Source organism: Danio rerio, chromosome 15 (genome assembly GCF_052040795.2).
Source record: "Danio rerio strain M-AB ecotype USA chromosome 15, GRCz13ab, whole genome shotgun sequence".
NCBI lineage: Eukaryota > Metazoa > Chordata > Actinopteri > Cypriniformes > Danionidae > Danio > Danio rerio.
The window spans coordinates 32,885,794-32,907,738 of NC_141035.1; the positions used below are offsets into that span (position 1 = coordinate 32,885,794).

Genomic DNA, 21,945 nt, shown 5'->3' on the forward strand with positions numbered 1-21,945 from the left:
TATAACCATGCTTCTAATTTACATGTGCGAAGCATTGCTTTCCCAGGGTTAAAAGTGAGGTTTGGAAAAATGATAATAATCCTGTCAAAGATTGCCAGACAGCCACAGGAAATTCCAGTGAAAGTAAATTTATTACACAGATAATTGATATTTGGATCCCACAGCAATGTATATATATATATATATATATATATATATATATATATATATATATATATATATTAAATAAATTAAAAAATATTACCATTCTCTTTGTTCTCTTTGTTCACCAAACTTCAACAAATTTCTTAAGCAGAAGCTACAATTTGCTCACTCCCTCCATACAAATTAATCTCACCCTTGAACATCATAAGTGACGAGGAGTCCCAAGTACAATTTTGCTAGCCATTTTATAATCTAGGCTATACCTAATATGAGCCTACCAAATTACAAGTAAGTTTATTTCCTTGCGTGTGCATTTCTGATCACAAATTACATATAAAACTGAATTTTGTCATGTATAAATGATCTAAATCAAATAAACAAATCAAAACCATAATTTACAGATACAGTATTGTCAGTGACACAATAGCCAACATTGTTATCTCCCATACTTCAGGTTTAAAAACAATTCAGGTTCAATGATAGGTGTATTACAGTCAGATAAGATATATTTGTTGTATCATGAAACGTAGTCTTAAATAACGCTTTAAATCAAACGTGTTTGTGGTTATTAATAATAAAAATGAATGGTCAAAGTAGCGGCTAATGTTTATCAGTGTTGTAAAGTAACAAATTACAAATACTCAAATTGCTGTAATTGAGTAATTTTTCTCAGGAATTGTAATTTACTTAGTAGTTTCAAAAATGTAAACTTTTACTTTCCCTTGAGTACATTTTTAGTGCTGGATCAGTACTTTTACTCCACTACTTTCCTTCAGCCTGCACTTACTACTTTATTATTTCCTGTCTATAGGGATTTTAAAAATCAGTCCTGTGATTCCTGTCCAATCAAATCACACATAGAAGGTAAATCGTATCATAATGAACTTCCTCAAGCCATGGGCAGTTTATAAATGCAGAAAACTAATGACTATAAAATAAAACTATAACTTTATATATTATATATAAAACTAATGTCTGATGTTTACTGTGTGATGGTCTAAAGCACCCAGCAGGCGCAAGACATCAACATGATGTCAGATTGACGTTGTACCCCAATGTCATGGGGACGGTGACAGATTGACGTTGTACACCAACATCATAGGGACGGTGCATGTTGTTTGGAAATGAAAATCGAGTTGACGTCAGAAATCAGCGTCAGACCAATGTCAAGGTCCAACCTAAAACCAACCAAAAATCAATGTCTAATGATGTTACAGTTTGACATTGTGTGTACGTTACCACTATGAGGTTGGATTTTGGTTACGATACCTGATGAATAAATGTCAGTATTTGATGTCAATATGACTTTGGTTTACGATGTTTGCTTGACATTGGATTTTGGTCACTTTCTAACAACCTAAAATCAATCAAATATCTAGGTACTTTGATGTCATTTTTGGACACCAAAATAGTGTCCTTAGATGCTGGCTAGACATTGAATTTTGGTCACCTGACATCACAACCTAAATCTAACCTAAAATTAAAGTCTTATAATATTGTGTGCCTGCTGGACAACAACTAGATGCACTACAGAATGTTACGTTTACACACATGTGCACAAAATACATGTAAATGTATCAGCTTTTAACAGCGTAATACTCACTACTTACTACTCTTGAGTACTTTTAAAAGGGCTACTTTTTACTCATACTTTAAGTAATATTTACAACAGATACTTTTACTCTACTTCCACTACATTTTTAATGGTTCTTTTACTTAAGTATGATTTTTTAGTACTCTTTCCACCACTGCTGTTAATCCAATACATTGTGCAGTTATCCACCACAATTAACAAACAAAATACACATCATACTCTGATATCTTAAACACATGATACACAATACATTCAACATTCACAGATACCAGTGCCAGCAAACAGACTGTGTTAATTTTGCATGAAGTGTGTGTGTGTGTAGATATACTGCAAATACAGGGGTGTGTAAAAAAGTGTTTTCCCCTTACTCATTTCTTTTTTATGTTAGTTTCAGCGTTAGTATACTTATGGGAGATATATTATTATTTTAAACAAACAATAATACCATGATATGATATTTTATCAATATAACAGCCCAAAATGTTCCATTAGTCAATCCTTTACATACTCTGAATGATACTGTTAACTGTTCATGAATTGGAAAGCTACATTGGACAAAGAGGAAAGATTATTGCCTTAGGTCTAAACAACATACCTTATTATCTTGCAAGTGATGTTAATATCAGGATTCTTTTGTCTTCAGAGAATTCTCTGTTTGTTCTAGTGGAATAATTCACTAGGCTGGAGGTCTCATGATTGCTATAGTGTATTAATTGACCTGAGAACACCAAAATAACCACACACCATGTCTGCGCTGGTTACTGTCAATTAGAAGATTCTACATGACTGCATCTCATGGTTCAACCTTGCTTACAATTACAGATTATGTCAAGCAGATGACCACAACCCCTCCACTTGGCCTGTGGGTGTTAACAAGCTGTTTTTACTCTCCGCTTTTAATTAACAGAGACATACCGTGCCGTAGACACTAACTCTGGGGAACAGCGGCCTTTCATGGATAGATGAGGCATGAGCTGCTTTTCCCTGAGCTCTGTGCTTTACTCTACGAGGATGCCGTAAAAGTCAAGTGGATATATGTAGCAAATGCTCTAACATATCAGGCCAGGCACAGCACATGCAAATGAGAGACTGCAGGAAAATTGGATTGCAGAGCTTTGAAGGTTATCACTGCGTGTCTGGCCACTGGCGGCTCTGTGGTAAATAAGCACAGAGAAAAGACTGAGCGTCTAGTCTTAGCAAGTAGAAAGGTGAGTCACTTGAATCTAATAAAGAGATACTGTCAAAAAGTCTCTTTGCTTGAAAAGCATTGCTCCATCTGAAGCGGCTGGACTTGTTCAAGGATTCATTCTTTAGATAGCTAAGGCTAAAAATATCTATGTCTTTCATTTTCAAATGTGTCCATTTACTGTAAATCCTAATAAGGCAGCATGTACTGATTGAGGGTATCAGTTAGTCAGCAAATTCAAACATTAATGAGACACCTAAAAAAACTTTGGTAATACTTTACTGTAAGTAACAATTGACATCGTTTTCTACTGGCTTACTAGCTACCTTTTATTAAGACCTATAAAATCCCCTATATCCTCATTCTGAAAACATACCCCTATATACATTTCTGCAGATTGAGAATTATGTTCCATGTTAGTTTAGTGTATTTATTTTTCTCACCCTTCTCTTTCCACTTATCACTCCAATTCTAGATTTCTTATTGGTTTAGTTAGGTGTCCATCACCATTATGGTGACAGTTCCACCAATACCCGGATGAGCTGCGTGGATTTAAAGCTCCGACAGAGCAGTGTGTGGTGTGCGCTCTGCCTCGACGTTCTGTACATTTGTGCTCCACGTAATTTGTGTTTTTGGCATGTTTAGGCTATTTGGTGATTTATTATCTCAGATTTTCTGTGGTAATTCGAGTTTTCTTTTTAAACTTCATTGGCTTCAAGTACAGTAAATGCTTTGATGGTCACTGTGTGATTCTAAACTGAGCCTTATGACCTTATTGTTAGGTTTGTTTTAGTTTAGATTGATTTTGTTATATTACTTTGAGTGTTTTGTGTAATTCTGAGTTTTTTAGTTCAGTTAGTTTAGATCAGGTGTCGAGCGCACTGAAGATATCTGTTTCATTTTCATTATTTATTTATTTATTTATTTTTTTTGTCGCCTAGTTTAGACTTTAGACTTAAGGATTGTTTTGTTTTGATCATTTTTTTAATTTGGCTTACACTAATTGATTTCATTTAAAGAGAATATTGTAAATGTTTATTTTTTTCATTTAATATTGTTACATCTTTTGTTTAAACCATTAATTAAAAAAGCTTAAATTCAGAGGTTGCCCTTACCTCTGTGTGGACAGCTTTTCCGCTGCTACCAGTTTGTCTAGTAGCTTGCCATGTATGTCGGAGGATTTGAAATGCAGAACGGAGTTTACCGTGACGACAGGGTTTGAGTCTGGTGAAGAACGGTTCCAGAAAGCAGGGAAAACAAAAACTAAAAAAAAAAAAAAAGTTAATAACAGTGAGAATGTGGTCAAATCTGAAAACGTGGTAAAAAAAAAAAAAAAAAAAAAACTGGCTGCTGTGATGGCTTTTCTTTTTCTGGATTGATTTTGAAAACATTATTGGTTGGCTATAGGGAAGTGGGTAGGTGGGTCAGTCGATCAGTCTGTTGATAGTGGCCTCTGGTGGATTTACACAAGAACAGCAGGCATGAATGGCACTCACAAAGGAAATTAGAGGTCTCAAAAAGCATACACAGCGACCTCTGGCGGATTTGCGAAAAACAAAAATTGCTAAAATAACTTAAACCATGGAACATATTTAGTGTTCTCCAGAAATGTATATAGGGATACATAATCAGAATAAGCCTGGGTTGTTTACATCTCTAATCCTACAAAACATATACCTTACCATTAGTAAACAGCTAATTAGTAGTATTTTGAGCTAATAATATACGTTAAAGGTTTTTAAGCGTGAATTGTATTATTTACATTTTATTACATGTATTAACCATTTACACAACATAATACTTGGGGTCTGAAAATGCAACCTTTTGGAAACAGAATCTCAATGTAAACTACAAAAGTTGAATTTGTGAAAATGCTTGCCATCATTTTCACAATACTTCAAAAACATATATGCTAATTACAATGCAATAGAAACACTGAAAAAACTAATTTGTTGCATTACATCATAATAACTCAAATCCTTACGAAACATCACATTTGCACATGCTAATGTTACAGAACACTAACAAATCTCTATCTAAAACACAAAACAAGACCTAATTTCAACAATAATTCTTATACAGTCTACAAACAATGCTGGGAACTATAGAATTTCTTCAACATACAGTTTATGTACAGTTAAAGATAATCAGTGATTATAAGATAAGATTTTTATAGATTTTGAGTTTACATCACGTGTCACTTTCCTTTTTCAGGTATAATGAGGCCTTCATTGAAGAATGAACTTTGAGATGAAGAATGATTTTATTGTTCAGTGTGTATACAGTTTGACTTTGCTGCAATTTTATGGTAACTTACTGCAAAAAACCCCAGTAATATACTGCTTACATACTGTACAGTATACTACTGTGATGTACACTGCATTGTTTTTTTTTTTTTTTTACAGTAACTTACTGTATATTGAGAATTTGCGGAATTCTACTGTATGTAAAAGCAGTACTGCTACTGTAAAAAGATGATAGACTTTTGAATATTAATCCGTGTTGAGTTTTCAAACCAGTAAAAATAATGTAGTAATACTGTAAAATTTATTTGCGTTATTATAAAATTAATTGTAATGTTATAGTACTGTAAAATTTATTTGTGGTAAAGGTATTTTTACCATAGTATGGGCATCCAAATGTGCATTCACTTGAATCACTTGAAAAACCATTGAACAAATCAATAAATCTTGCCGAATCCCATTTGCACAATACAACAAAATCTATGATGTAACAGCTCCAAACCACAACACTAAAGTTCCAAGCCACAGCAAACAAGTCTGTAAAACAAATCAAGTGGGGAAAAAAAGAAAAAAAAACAAATAAGAATTCTCTAAATCACTCAAGAAATGAATTGACTTGCATAAACAGATAATTGCAATTTGATGATCAAATATGACAAAAACATTCTGAAAATACAATATCGACTTCTTCAATTATGTACTTACACTAACGATAACAATGCTGATTGTTATGCACAGCATTTGTAATGTTTCATGTTGTATGATAAAATGCTTTTGTTGCTATGGAAGTAGTATATAGGGCTATATTTGGTATTTATGGTATTAAGAAAGACTTAATATTTGGACTAAAAGGTGAGGGTCAACAAATGTACATATATTATAGATGTATTTACAGAAACGAATTAGCGCTCTAATTGCATGCAGATATTTTTAAATGCATGATAACTGCACTGTTAATGTTATGTTACTGTACATAATTTGATGACAATTGGTTACAAAAAGTGAATCATATTCCTGAAAACTGCAGAACTGACAACAAGGCAACAGAATCTTGGGAAGTAATATGGATATAAATCTTTCAAAAAAGCTGTAATCATACCATAAACATAAGAATATTACTGCTGTATAAATAGCATTTTTTAAATGAAGGTTGTTGCAGACACGGGTGTAACTATAGGCAACTTTAGCTCCCCTATATTTTTATATAGCCCCCCTAAAACATTTAAAGATTGGCAAAACTGCAATCCATCGCAAGTGCCTGAGTGCCATAAGTAGCACTGTAGCCTACTGTTTGCAAGCATAGATCTGTATAATGTGTTATCAATTATCATGCGTATATAGACTGTCAATGGAGCAACATAACCATCACAGATTTCGCTCTAAATGTCTTCAAATGTGTTCTGAGGATGAACAAAAGATACATACAACATACAAGAGTGAGTATTTAATGATAATCATCACCATTGTCGTCATTAACATTATTATAGGGTGAACTATGCTTTTAAGGGGGTAAATTAAAATGGTTTAAATTAAAATGTGCTCACTATTTACTCACCGTCAAGTGGTTCCAAAGCTTTGTGAGTTTCTTTTTTCCATTAAACACTAGAGCATATATTTTGAAGAAGCTTAAAATCTATTGATTTCCACAATAGCAAATTCGGAAGTTAATCGTTACAGGTTTTCAGAAAAATATCTTCCTTAACAGAAGAAAGAAACTCATAAAAGTCTGAAATCATTGGATAGTGATTACATTAACAAGTTTAAATGAAATACAGCTTACTAACCCCTTTTTAAATTTAGCCATGGTTTTAAGACAATGACGACGAGAACTATTATTCCTACTACTATTACTAATACTAATAATAATAATAATAATAATAATAATAATAATAAAACAAATCGTTATATAAAAAGGTTGTATATTTAATTTTGTCAGGAAAAACTGCATAGGCCTAGATGGGAATTGGGAATGGGTCCATCAAAATGAGAACTGATTAAAACTGGCAACTGATATTTTTAACCCAGCTCTAGTGGAAGGTTTAGTGATAGCCTATTATTTAGTATTTGGACTGTGGGCTCCAAACCGTTTATAAATGCTGCCCCAGTTGGCATATCACAGTTACAAATAACACCAAGCAGCTGGGTTCTTCCTCTCGGTGTTCCTGCCAGGCTGATAGGCAAAGCTGGACGTCCCCGGAGAGGAAAAAGAGATAAGAATCCATGCTTGAAGAGCTGGACTCACACCTCCACACCTGCTGCCTATGAGCCCGACTCACCACACAGCCTGTGAGGCAGATGAAACAGGGGCCCAAAACAAATGGCAAACACATATGCGCCTAAATATCAATGCTTTAGATACTGTAGCTGGGAATAGATTACACTAGAGCTTGAAATTATCTTTTTTGAGACAATGTTGCAGATTAGTAATAACTGATGTGAGATCAGCTGATGTATGAAACCTGGGGGTAACTCTGCTCACTATATAACATAATATATTTTTTATTATTATAATATATATATATATATATATATATATAATTATTTATTATTATAATATATTATTATATATAATATATATATAATAATATATTGTAAGCATTATTTTGAAATTAACTGTAGTGGATTTCCAATTGCCTCTTCAGTGGAGTGAGCATGTTTTGTATGCGTAACAGAGTCCATAGGCAAAATAGATGTAAATAAAATGTCTTCATTTATTTTACAAAACAACAGGATTCTCTCATCTATATCGCATGCTACTCTTTTGTATGTAAAGTCAAAAATTGTGCTTCCTACCAAAGATCTTCCTCAATGCAATGAAGCCACAGTTATATAGTACCTTACTATCATTACTGTCACCTAGCGGCCAAATGCTATTATGTAACGTATGGCTCCAAAACCATCAATAAAAAATACCAATATTTTATGTGACACTGTGCATCTGCGATAGCTGTAAAGGGTTGTTGATTAAAAGTGAAAATATTTTTGCTTCTTTTAAGGGCATCTATAATGAAATGTATCTTTTGTAAGCTGTTTGGACAGAACTGTGTGTAGGTATAGTGTGTCCAATATCATGTTGAAGTAATTTAAAGACAATAGGTCTCCTATAGTCAGTAGAATCCAAATTCCTCCCATTTTGATTCCCATCACAACTTGACGTAGGATTGTGGCTTCGCTACCCACCGAATTGATTGACAGCCGTGTATTAACATGTCTCCTTAGTAACGTGTATAATCATCTCAACAAGAGAGTACAAGCGCAAAGCAACTGGGATTAAAAGATCTGTTCAGCTCTCTGTGATCATCAATCATCATCAACTGTGATCAAGAATACAAGTTTAAAATGTTTTTAAAACAGTGCATGTTTGAAATGAATTACAGCAATTTACTTTAGCTTGACTTTATCACCACAGCCGTGTATCAGTATAGTTATAAAAGAAGATACTTTAATCTCCATTTGTGAAGGTATATACACACACACTTTTAATTAAATATATGTACTCTGTAGATGTAAGTATTAGAGGCTTTCTAAAATAATAACAGCTCACTGACCCAAAAATGTGCAACTGAAATAAACAAACAAAATAAAACTTACATTCCTTTACATTTCCCAGAGATGGGTTGCGGCTGGAAGGGCATCTTCTGTGTAAAAACGTGTTGGGAAAAGTTGGCGGTTCATTCCGCTGTGGCGACCCTGGATTAATAAACGGACTAAGCCGAAAAGAAAATGTATGAATGAACATTCCTTTACAATACCAATTACATTTTTGCACAGTGAGCAAGCCAAAATCCTAAAACTTCTGTAATCATGAAAAAAAAACCTGACATAATATTTTAATACTTGCTTATGCAGTCCACTCGTTGTTTAGAGTTTTATAATTATGCAGTGACATTAAAAATGATTCCCCGTTTGTTGAAAAAACAGTCACAGAGAAAAGAGCAAAGAGAAAAGGGAAGAACCAGCCATTTTGAAGCAGCGCACAAAAAGAAGAGAGAGAAAGGAAACATTAAATTCAAGGACGGTGCATTTATAGTTTGGATGGATGGCAAAACCTCTTAAATGCCCCTGAAAGATATAAGGCAATGAAGAAGGGGGGGAAAAGCTAATGATATCAGTCAGGAGCTCTGACAGGATGATATAAGGTCAGGTGTGGGCTTTCTTTAGAGCATCAGAGGAACACATCTTCAGCCTGAGTCACTGTGACTGAGGGACAGATCACTCCGGCTGTCTCTGGGATTCAATCCACTAATACTGCCTGCAGCACAGTGCAAGACCGCAGAAAACTACTTCAGGCAAACATTTTTTATTCCTCAATCCCAGGCATGGTCATAGAGAAAAAAAAAACTCATGCATTTTTATGGATGTTTAATAATGATAATTAAGTGATGTTTTATTAACAAATTTCAGCAGGAGGGCACACAGTTGACAAGGTTAATTTAAAAATAAAAAAAATAAAAACCATATTGCTAGTTTTGTGGTGAAAAAAAAATGCATCTGTGCATGTCATTAAGAAAAAAAAAGTTTACTATTGTAATCTCAAATTAAAATCTGAAAATACACTTCCTGTTTGTTAGATTTTCAGATTACATCAGGTTAACATAGACCAAGCCCCTCCAACTGTTGAATAACTCCCGAAATCCTTGAACCTTGATCATTCTGAAGGAAATGCCTACTGTACTTGACTACATCCAGTCAGCAAAACAAAATTATCAAGCAAAAAATCTGTGAAAAACAAGCAACGCCCACTCTTTTCTCATGTAATATTTAATTTCACTGTATAGAATATATTGTTGGGCTGCAAAAACTTGCAACACAAGGAATTTGGATATATTTAATACTTGGTTAAACTTGTAATTTATACAAATGTGATATGCTTTTGTGTGATTAATAATTATAATTATATATAATTATATGTCTGCCACATCAAACTGTTATTGGCATCACAGCCTCGATACAAATGGCAGAGAATGAGATGCCAGGTTAAAATAACACGCTGTCCATTGCCCAATACAGAGCATAACTAATTCCTGCTGTCTGTCAGTCCGCATCTGACACGTCTCTGTGGATTGGCCAGTGTGTTTATGCCACTGCTATTTAATGATTAACAGACCCTGTCTTTATTGTGATGGGCTGCAAACTGGGCTTTGTTGTGCTGACAGGCTCACTTAACTCTCACAGAGCGGTCAGAAGCATGTGTAATGGATGGTGAGTTTTCACTCTGGGATCTCTGACTATCAATACAATTTGCTCTTTGTGTTGGACTAAGACCTGCAGCAGAAAATCAATGGTAACCCCCTGATAAGCCCATTCAGCACAAGAACGTTAACTTAAACAATATGTACTGCATCCATGCGAATACATTTGGATGATTTTCTATTCATTTGAATTCAAATTATATTGTCAAATGATCATTTTATCTTAATTTTAAACTATTACACTGTTGAATGCAAGTTATTTCACAACTGCATGTATTAGTGCAATTCATTTAGAAGATCTGTTATTTTGAAACCATCAGTTTTAAATGTTAACAGATATTAAGACAGTCTACAAACACTCTAATGACTGCTAATTGACAAAGCTATTTATTGTCTACAGAATGTCTCAAAGGAACACAAAATAAGATCTTTAGAAGAACCATTTGCAATTTGCATTTGGGCCATATGTTGGCTTTCATTGCATGGAGATTTTTATCATTAAATGTTCTATATTATACAAAAGACAATATTGGAATGACAAAGTAAGTGTAAGTTGATGAAAGAGTTGTAATGTTTGGGTGATGTAATCTAATATAAGCACTTAAACATATTGGCCACTTTTAAATAAACCTGTTTAACTGATTGTTAATTAATTATAAATACACTAGCAGACAAAAGTATTGTTGCCTATCCAAGTTTAAGGAAAAACAAACAATAACTTGATTTTTAGTTGATCATTTGGTATCAGAAGTAGCTTATATGAAGGCCTATAAGTTATGCTTATTTTACCAAAATAAATATGATCATGCCTTGATTTTTTAATGATTTAATTAAGACAGTAAGGTCTAACTGTGCTTAGACAAAAGTCTTGTCACTTAACAGAAAAAATGTACAGTATAAATAAAAAAGTCATGGTGCAGTGGAAAAATGTATATCCATACATCTCTGCAATGACTCAAATGACTAGAGTTTTTGGATACTTTACGGTTTGAACACTTAAAACAATAAACACCAAAAAAAAAAAAGTATGTATATTGGATTATGCAAACTTTTTTGGCATTTATGGTTTTAAGTGTTTGTGGCAGGCTTTTTCATACTGTGCGCCCAAATTATGGAATGCATTACCCATTAACATTAGGAAGGCTGTGTCTCTGGACTGTTTTAAGAAGCTTCTTAAGACTTACCTTTTTAGTAGTCTTTTTAATGTGTGATTGATCTTACTTATTATTATATATTCCTATTTTATTGTTTTTACAGTTTTATTGTTTTTGCCTTGTACACATCTTGAGCTTGAGAAAAACGCATTACAAATAAAATGCATTGTTACGACCCTGGTCTAGGGTCAAGGCCACAACATAAAAGAACACCCGACAAATAAAATTCACTTTTATGACCCTTTTGTATCGGGTCTCTTTATTTTTCTTTTTCTGTCTTTTTCTCTTTTTTTTCGGAGTGAACCCACAGAAAAATAAAATAGTGCACACTAACTAAACACCCAAATGAAACTAACTACACCTAATAAAATAACAGAAATAAAAATACTAAATCTACACATATCTCTCTAAGAACAAAAACAGGAGAAAATATTTACAATGAGAAAAGTGTGGCGTCCAGCCCCTACTGCCACTTACCGTGTGTATATATTTACAATATTAACAATTAACAAACAAACAAACCATAAAAACAAGTAATAGGAGGGGGAAACACGGATGGATATACAACACAGAGTCAAAACCTAAACACCAACACAGGAAACACAATCAACGTTAACAACAAGAAAAATTTTATATCACCAACTCAAAAACAACACGCCAACAAAACCCGCTCTCCCACCCAAAGCCTGTTGTTCCCTTTTTAATGAACGCCCTGGGTTACTTCATCTAATACCAGGGCACGTCGTCAACGTGACTAAGGTGGGGCCTGCTGATAGAAAGAGAGGGAGAGGGAGAGAGAGAGAGAGAGAGAGAGCGAGAGAGAGAAACACACACACACACAGACACACACACACATACACACACACAGGCCAACGCAACAGTATTATTATTATTATTATTATTATTATTATTATTATTATTATTATTATTATTATTATTATTATTATTATTATTATTACCCCAGGCATTTTCAATAATGTTAATGTATGGTAATTGGGCAGGCCAATTCTGGAGCCCCTTGACCTTCTTTGCTTTTAGGAACTTTGATGTGGAGGCTGAAGTATTAGAAGAAGCACTATCCTTCTGAAAAAAATTGCCCTCTCCTGTGGTTTGTAATGTAATGGGCAGCACAAACATCTTGGTACCCCAGGCTCTTGATGTTGACATGCACTCTGCAGATCTTTCACCCGCCTCCTTACTGAATGTCATTCCAAACCAAGATATTTCCTTCATCAAACATGAAGGATTTCTGTGAGAATCTTGGGTCCATGCGGGCTCCAATAGGTCTTCCGCAGTATTTGTGATGATTGGGATGCAGTTCAACAGATGATTCATCATAAAAATCTACCTTCTGCCACTTTTTCAAATAATCAACAAGAAGTCAAGTTATTTGTTGATATTACAAACGAGATTGATGACAAGACTTTTGTCAGGTAGTGTATATGTATAATCAGTCAATGTCAATGTTCAAGGCAATCTAGTAGAGTTTAAACCAAGCATCAGAATGGTAAAAAAAACAACCTAGTTGTCCCCAGAGGTCAGATTTTGAGCTGACAGAAAGGAGATTAAAAGGATAGTTCACCCAAAAATGAAAAAGACCTCATCTACTTTACCTTGTGTGCTTTTAAACATTCATGCATTTCTTTCTTCCATTAAACAGACACATAAAAAAGATTTTCTGCAGAATGCTGGCTGACCCATCGACTTAAATTTTTTAAAAAAAGTCAACGGGTCATTGCAACCAGCATTTTTCATAAATCATCTTTTGTGTTTAACAGAAGAAAGACACTCGAATAGGTTTTGAACAAGTGAAGGGAGAGTAAATGACTTCATTTTTGGGTGAACTATATAACCACTTGTTAAAACCGAGGCCTTCAAAAGAGCATCTCTGAACTCACAACACACTGATGCAGATCACTACAAAACCACTTCACATGGTCTTATCAAAATAGAATAAAAATAGGGAACTCCAGCAACACATGTATTAAAGGGAGAACGTTTTACTGCCTGCTCTACCAAATGGTTGACCATATTTTGACTGCTTTAAAAACTGACTGTTAAAATTATTTAAAGAATGACTGTTTCAAAACATGTTAAATGAAAATCTGTAATATTTTGCTTACTTCAAAAATTAAAGATGATTTAGTATTCATTTTAATTATATTTTCAATTAAATTACAATTCATATTTTCTGATTTTTCATAGTATATGAATTAATCCCATAAACCGACATATCAACCATTTGGCGTAAAAGCTTTCCTAAGGGCACAAAAATACATTACATACAAACATTTCCAAAGGCTTTTAATATACATTTCTATCTTAGAACTTCTAATTACAGATTAAACAGCTGATAAACCAGAATCCGTTACACCAATCAATCAGCAGGAACTATACAAGTGGACATGAATCAGTTAACATGAATCCACATCAAATCAACAGATAACCAGACAATATAAATTACAACTACAAATTACAAAATCAAACCATACAAATCCACTGCTGGATATTATTATTATTATTATTATTATTATTATTATTATTATTATTATTAAAGAAAAAAACATTACAAAAAAATCTTATAATGAAAAATCTTCATTCAAACCTTATGGAAACAATTTTCTAAAATAAAAAAAATTAAAAAGCCTCCTGCTTCTTCCTACAATCCAGAGGTTTCCAAACTTTTCAGCCTGTGACCCTCAAAATAACAATTCCAGTTACTCGCGACCCCACTATCCTTGGAGGTGGTTATAAACATACAAGCATTGCACACAATGGTGCACACACACATCAATATGCCTATATAAACACGAGCATATTAAATGAATACATGACATAATACATATATTCATGACTGTTGCACTTTTTTGTGTCATTTATTAATTTTTCTAAATTAATATTAACCTCATCTATTAAGCCAGCAAATTGTCAACAGCATAACCAGTATACTGACAACATAAAAAAGCGCAACAATCATATATATTTTTTGTCATTTATTCATTTGTTTAATTTAATATTAACCTCATCTAATAAGACTGGTGGGCACAATGTTTCCAGTACAAAATTATTGTTGGTTTAATTTTAGAGACGTCACTTGAAGATCATCTTCCATCTTCAGTCGTGTAAGATTTTATAATCTTTTTAAAAATGATTATTTTTTTATGTACGAGTACCGTAAAAGTGTCAAAGCTGCTGTAAAATCAATCTGCTGCAACTGACCCTAATTAATATTAGTAATAAAAACACCACAGGGGTCGCAATACAAAGGAAACAAAATTTAAAAGTATGTTACTATTCATTCAGCCATTTTCTTTTCAGCTTAGTCCCTTTATTAATCAGAGGTCGCCACAGCGGAATGAACCGCCAACTTATCCAGCATTTGTTTTAAGCACGAATGCCTTTACAGGCACAAACTAGCAATAGGTGAAGTACGGAACTAGTAAATATTTTTTTATCTTCTGTAAGTTATGGATAAAATATGGTCATTCTAACAGTTTAAACAAGTTTATTTTATTATTTTTTTTATCACCAAGTGACCCCAACCAAACCCAAACTACATTATCCTGCTATCATGTCAATATGGAGCAGTGTTTCTCAGAAATATTTTCAGTTCCTTAAATCTATGCCTTAAAAAAATGAAAGCAGTTCTAAAGGTGAAACATGGCCCAACTTAGTGGTGACCAGATGAAGCAAATAAATTACACTGAAGTCAAAATTATTAGCCCTCCTGAATTATTAGCCCCCTGTATATTCCCCTGTATATTTTTTTTACGCAATTTCTATTTAGTGGAAAAGATTTATTTAACAAATTTGTAATTATAGTAGTTTTGATAAAGGATTTTGACTGATTTATCTAATCTTTGCCATGATTACAGTACATAATCTTATACCAGATATTTTTCAAGATACTAATATTTAGCTTTAAGTGTCATTTAAAGGCTTGACTAGGTTAATTAGGCAAGTCATTGTATAACAGTGGTTTATTCTGAAAACAATAAAAAAAATTATAGCTTAAAGGGGCTAATAATTATGACCGTTAAATGGTTTTTAAAATATTAAAAGCTGCTTTTATTCTAGCTGAAATAAAACAAATAAAACTTTCTCCAGGAGAAAAAAATATTATGGGAAATACTGTGAAAATTTTCTTGCTCTGTTAAACATCATTTGAAAAATATATAAATAATTTTGACTTCAACTGTATATTAGACTACCTGACTTTAAACTGTGCATCTGTCATTATAGAAACAAAACAATGACCTTGAATTAATAAAGGTTAGTGGTCAGTCTAAGGCAAGATCTGGAAAGGCAGAATAGGTTGATGGCCTGTCACCTCTGTCTCTTCCTGTCATCCATCCGTGGAGAAAAATTCTCTCTGCATTTTTTTTTTGTCTTACCCTCAAGGTAATAAATCAAAGAATTGACTTTGTGCGTGTATAACTGTGCATGTCGGCTTGCTTGTGTGTGTGTGTGTGTGTGTGTGTGTGTGTGTGTGTGTGTGTGTGTGTGTGTGTGTGTGAGTTTGGGAATAACTGCTGATCTGTCACAGAGGCTCAATGACAAGAGTGACTTTGTAAGAGGCAGCGGAAGGACACATACAAAAACTTGCAGCCGAACAGACAGGGATTTTGTGTAAGGATCTCACACAAATCTCCTGACTGGCCTCCACACATTCACAGAAGGGGAGCTGGAGGGGGGTTGAGAAAAAAAAAAAGAGCTGAAATACCTAATATCTCTCCATGGGCACACCGCAGCCTTGTTCTGTTTTCTTTCTTCATTCATCCATGGATTATTTTAGGACTAAATTGCAAATTAAGCTAGGCCTTGTGCCAGAACTGCAGTCAACAGCATCGGAAATACCTTTTGATTTTTTAGGTGACCTCATCTGCCTATTGATTTGCCTTGATGCTTGTAATTTAGTGTTAGCTTTCATCTTAAGAAGTTCAAAATGTCAGGCAGAATTCAGATATTTACAAAACTATATAGGCCCCTTTCATCCAAATTTTTGGATATAGTTTCTAATGAAGCCATCTGATTAGACTAAAAACTTCAGCACACTTTTAAATACACAAGGACACACAGTGTATTTTTACTTTCCTTTGTTATACATTTTTGCTGCTTTTGTTTTTCTAAGTAAACATAAATCTCACTGCCGTCCAGGTCATGGCACCAACTAGAAAGAGATTTGAATTTATTGCCATATCAGTTACCATGGCTATTTCATGGTAAAAACAAATAAAATATACATAATTAATTTTCCTTCAGCTTAGTCACTTTTCTATCAGAGGTCGCCACAGTGGAAGGAACCGCCAGCTATTCCGACATATGTTTTATGTACCGGATGTCCTTCCGTCCGCAACCCTGTACTGGAAAACACCCATATACTCTCACATTCACACATGCAGTCATTCATTACGCACGTCCAACACAATCTCACGGCAATTCGTAACTTTTTCATTTAGTGGCTAATTCGTAAAAATTCGTACGATCTAATTCGTACATTTTAGTACGATTTGCGTATCCCCCAATGACGGTTGGGTTTAGGGGTGGGGTTAGGTGCCACGCCTCCTTTTCAAATTCATACATTTTCTTACGATTGAACTCGTACAAATTCGTACGAATTAGCCACTAAACTGCCAAAACGTACAATACTTACGTTTTCTCGTGAGATCAGGCTGGCACGTCATGATTTTGCCAAGTACGATGCAATCCTGGACTAACAACTATGTTGATCCTGGACATAATTTTTGTTCGAAAATGTAATTCATACCTATTCCCTACCCCTAAACTCACCCATAACTGAATTATTCCCATATTCAGAGAGGAATAATAGTTGCATAACAAGCATGTAGAACTGCATAAACTGTAAGCTTAAACTAAAAAGAAATGGTAAATATGTTCCTTAATTCTGATTGGCTGATTGGAATGTTGCTCCAGGATCAACATAGATGTTAATCCAGGAACATGTCCTACTTGGTGAAATTAGGTTGGTGCACACATACAGCTATTTTTTTAGTTTACCCAATTTACCTATAGTGCTTGTTTTTGAACTGTGGGAGAAGCCGGAGCACCCAGAGAAAATCCATGCCAGCATGGGAAGAGCATGCAAACTCCAAAAACAAACCAGCCGGGACTCGAACCACTGACCTTCTTGCTGTAAGGCGACAGTGCTATCCACAGAGCCACCATGCCACCTAAAATTGACATACATTTCATTCATTCATATTCTTGTCAGCTTTGTCCCTTTATTAATCTGGGGTCACCGCAGCAGAATAAACCGCCAATTTATCCAGCATATGTTTTACGCAGCGGATGCCCTTCCAGCTGCAACCCATCTCTGGGAAACATCCATACACACTCATTCACACTCAAACACTACGGACAATTTAGCTTACCAAATACACCAGTACCGCATGTCTTTGGACTGTGGGGGAAACCAGAGCACCCGGAAGAAACCCACGCGAACACAGGGAGAACATGCAAACTCCACACAGAAAAGCCAACTGACCCAGCTGAAGCTCGAACCAGCGACCTTCTTGCTGTGAGGCGACAACACTACCTACTGCGCCACTGCGTCGCCTTTACATACATTTTATAAATATCATTTTACTACAATAAACAGGTTTATGACAATAAAAGACATCAACAAAATAAACAATTCACAAATAAGACAAAAAAATGTTTTAATATTGGCAGATGTATCTGACTTGCATGAAAGCTGAGACACGCAGTCTCAGACATGCAGTCTCAGACACAATGCATTCAATGGGGCTAGTGACGTCACTGTGAGGGTAGGGTTAGGGGCAAAGTTATGTGTAGTTAAATGCATTGCATGCAGCTCGGCTTGCATCTGCACCAGGTCTGCAGGCAGACCCTTTTCAATATTGTGCCTGTTGCAGCCATGCTATATGGTGGCAAAGTTCCTTGATTCTTATGCTAGAATAAGTGTATATAATTTCTTTCTATGTCAGCCTGGAAAGCAGCAGCTTTTCATTTTTCGCTTTTGTCCTAGTACACTATGTTACTACAAAATGGTCAAGATTGAAATAGGAAAATTATTCGTTAAATTTGTAAATATAAGGTTCGATATGCATTCTGAACGATTTTGAGATATTGAGAAGTTTTGGCATTCCGTATAGCAAACAGTATGTGTGTAACATTGGTTTTTTAAATAAAAAGTCTTAAAATGTAAACATCCCATTATGTAAATAAGTTGTCATTTAATAAGAATGTGTCCATAACTCAGTTTTGATAAAAATGTCAAATAGAAGCTTAAAATTCTAAGGTGACAAATTGGTAACACTTTAGTTTGTCACAATTCACGGTTTTAACAAACCATTAACCAACACCACTAGCTTAATAAACTACTAATTAGCTACTTATTAATAGTTAGCAAGGTAGAAGTTGGGTTTAGGTTGTGGGTAGGATTATGGATGCAGAATAAGAGCACACATTATAACTACTGATGAAATGTTAATATCTTAATAATAGGTAAGTAATAAGCCAGTTGTAGATGGCATAAGTTGTGACCTAAACTAAAGTATTACCAAATTATCAAACTACTCAACAGTCATTTTTGAGCAAGACGCTAATGGTCTATTTCGATTAATTGATCTATGCTTAGCTAAGATGAATGGATTCATAACTGTTTAACTCTAGGATAGTTGTACAATTAATGTTTATTATATAGTGTATAAAGAAGCTCTTAAGACATTGGCCAACTGATGCCATTCCACAGGATATACAGGAAGTGTGTCATGTTATTTAACTATCTGCTTGGCAGCAAAGCTGTACTACTGGCAAATCTACTCATGGTAAAAGAAAGCAATCAAAATATCATAATCAGCTAAACACTGATTTACCATCTTAGCTGAATGACGTATACTCTTGATGACAATCTTCTTAACTGAAGGATTTATAGTTTGCATACTATTACGTTATTGTAAAAATATGTCAATATAACATTTTTTTCAAAACTCCAAACCTAAAATAGTTTTTAAAGGAGTCCAGATCTTCTGCCATCAATTTAAAGATGTAGCTACATGAGCCTTTAGAAACCTGTTTACAAATTATATACACTCATGGTAAAAAAAAATATGCAGAAGAAGATGTCATTTGTTTTGACAAGGAATCTATTTTTCTGGCTGCTAAAGGTCAACATTATGCAGAGGAAGTGTCTGTACATAAATTGCTGCAGGGCTTCATACATCATATGATGAATAAGATCAACGATTATCAATGCGCAAGTCAAACTCACTCAGGAAAGCATCAATTTCTGACACGGTTCCATGCATCATTTAATGAAAAATTATAATCCATGTACACTACTGTTTAAAAATTTGAGCTTGTTGTTTCTGAAAGAAGTTAAAGCAAAACTGCACTTAGTCAAAAATATAGTAAAATAAATGTATAGTAACACTTTACTTGAAGAGGTGTTCATAAGACTTACATAATCACAACATGACACATCATGAGGATTTTATGCATGCTCATGACAACTGTTACCGCTCAGTTATGTCATTTTAAATGCAAAGATGGTATTGTTTGGGGTGTTTTTGTTATAAAACCGTTGCAATACCAAGACAACGTAACTTGTCATAAATCCGTCATAAACATGAGTGTCAGGAGTATATTAGACTTGTGTTATGAGTTTCATAAGTGCCATTAATATTTGTCTTGATGTCAAATACACATGTACACATTGAATCTGTCATTAATACATCATTAAACATTATTATTTAATATTTTATCAGTTTATTATTAAAGTATTCGCCATTTTAATAAGAAATTGAAATTACAAGTCATTAGAAAAGTACTCATGGACTCATGAATAATTATGTTTATGATGGATTTATGACAAGTTATTTGTCTTAGTACTGTCAAGTTGTTATGGCAAAGCCAAAAGCAAGTTAAGATGTATTTGTTTATGTCAGGTTGTCATAAAGACATCTCAAATAATGTCTTCTTTCCATTCAAAATGACATACAGTAGCTGAGAGAATTATTCTTAATGACAGCTGTCATATTCATAAAATCTCATCCATATTCATAACATTTGTCCTGTGATGACTTTAAAGGTGTCATGACAGCCTTACAAACAAGTAAATGTTAACAGATGTATTTACTGTATGTACAAACAACTGCTAATTTACACAAATGTCACGTAAACTACTACAGGTCACTGTCTCTCATTACAAAAAGCACTGTGCATTTCTATGAGCATAAACAACCTTTTACTTTAGGCCACTGATCAATATACTAATTTAAATTTATACAGTTTCTTACCAGCGTCACATTGGTCATTTACGTACTCTTGAGCTAAAATGGCACAAGCCTGTAATGGTCTCCCTAGACCAGACTAGATATAGCAAACCTTCTCTGCACGAGACAGTGATCCCGACGGTGCTCATCTCCCCTGTCACCATGCAATCTGTCATTTAGCTGGCTAGCGGTTAGCCTTTGCCCAATCCATCAGTGACTGTGTGCACTTCAATGTCAACCGGACAACCGGAAAAAAAAAAAAAACATGAGACGTGCTGCTCACAGGGTTGTTTATGTGACACTGAAACCATCTGTCTTCTGGCTTTTGTTAGCTTTAAATTGTTTATGCTTGCATTGACGTGCTGTATTAGTCATATAAAGCATCTGAGCGAAGGCGCTGAGAGAACAGAGACCTTAAAAGGATTCACGGCAGACACGTAAAGTTATTTCATCCTGGCATTTGATGAAATGATAATAAAGCCTAGAAGTGTGGGCAGATTGACTTTTAAGTCAGAATGAATGTGAACTTTGTGCTGACGGTATTGGATTCAAGTGTGAAGGCTCAATGATGGTCAGATGGTAAACCTGACGCACTTGTTGGAAATTTTGAGAAGGGGAGGATTATAAGGTCTTTAGGTTTAGTTTAATAATAAATGAATAAATAAATAAATGAATAAAACACACACACACACACACACACACACACACACACACACACACACACATATATATATATATATATATATATATATATATATATATATATATACACAGTATATATATATATATATATATATATATATATATATATATATATATATATATATATATATATATATATATATATATATATATATATATATATATATGTATATATAATATTTTATTTTGGTAAGAATAAAAGCAGTTTTTAAAAAAAAACTGTTTTTTAAAAAAAAATTTAAAAGCATTTTAAGGTCAAAATAATTAGTCCCTTTAAGCTATGCTATTATTTTTTTGATATTCTACAGAACAAACCATCATTATACAATAACTTGCCTAATTACCCTAACCTGCCTAGTTAACCTAATTAACCTAGTTAAACCTTTAAATGTCACTTTAAGCTGCATAGAAGTGTCTTGAAAAAGATCTAGTAAAATATTATTTACTGTCATCATGGCAAAGATAAAATAAAT

At 34.0% G+C, this 21,945-nt stretch overlaps 1 long non-coding RNA gene and 1 other non-coding gene across 6 annotated transcripts in view; both read right to left on the reverse strand.

The window, feature by feature from the left end:
• Positions 1-21,945, reverse strand: part of LOC141377866 (uncharacterized) — a 110,591-nt gene that overhangs the window by 50,721 nt on the left and 37,925 nt on the right. For 2 of the 5 annotated variants that reach the window (XR_015509644.1, XR_015509645.1), the window contains exon 3: positions 4,040-4,187. The exons of 2 other annotated variants lie outside the window; for them this stretch is intronic. This is a non-coding gene — a transcript (uncharacterized LOC141377866). Of the gene's footprint in view, positions 1-4,039; positions 4,188-8,758; positions 8,858-21,945 lie in introns of all 5 variants that reach the window. One more of the 5 variants, XR_015509646.1, reaches the window with a different exon arrangement.
• Positions 15,038-20,040, reverse strand: LOC147833709 (uncharacterized). Its single transcript, XR_015509689.1, has 3 exons — positions 18,639-20,040; positions 17,509-18,065; positions 15,038-16,896 (listed from the first exon to the last, which is right to left on the reverse strand). It is a non-coding gene; the product is annotated as an uncharacterized LOC147833709 (long non-coding RNA).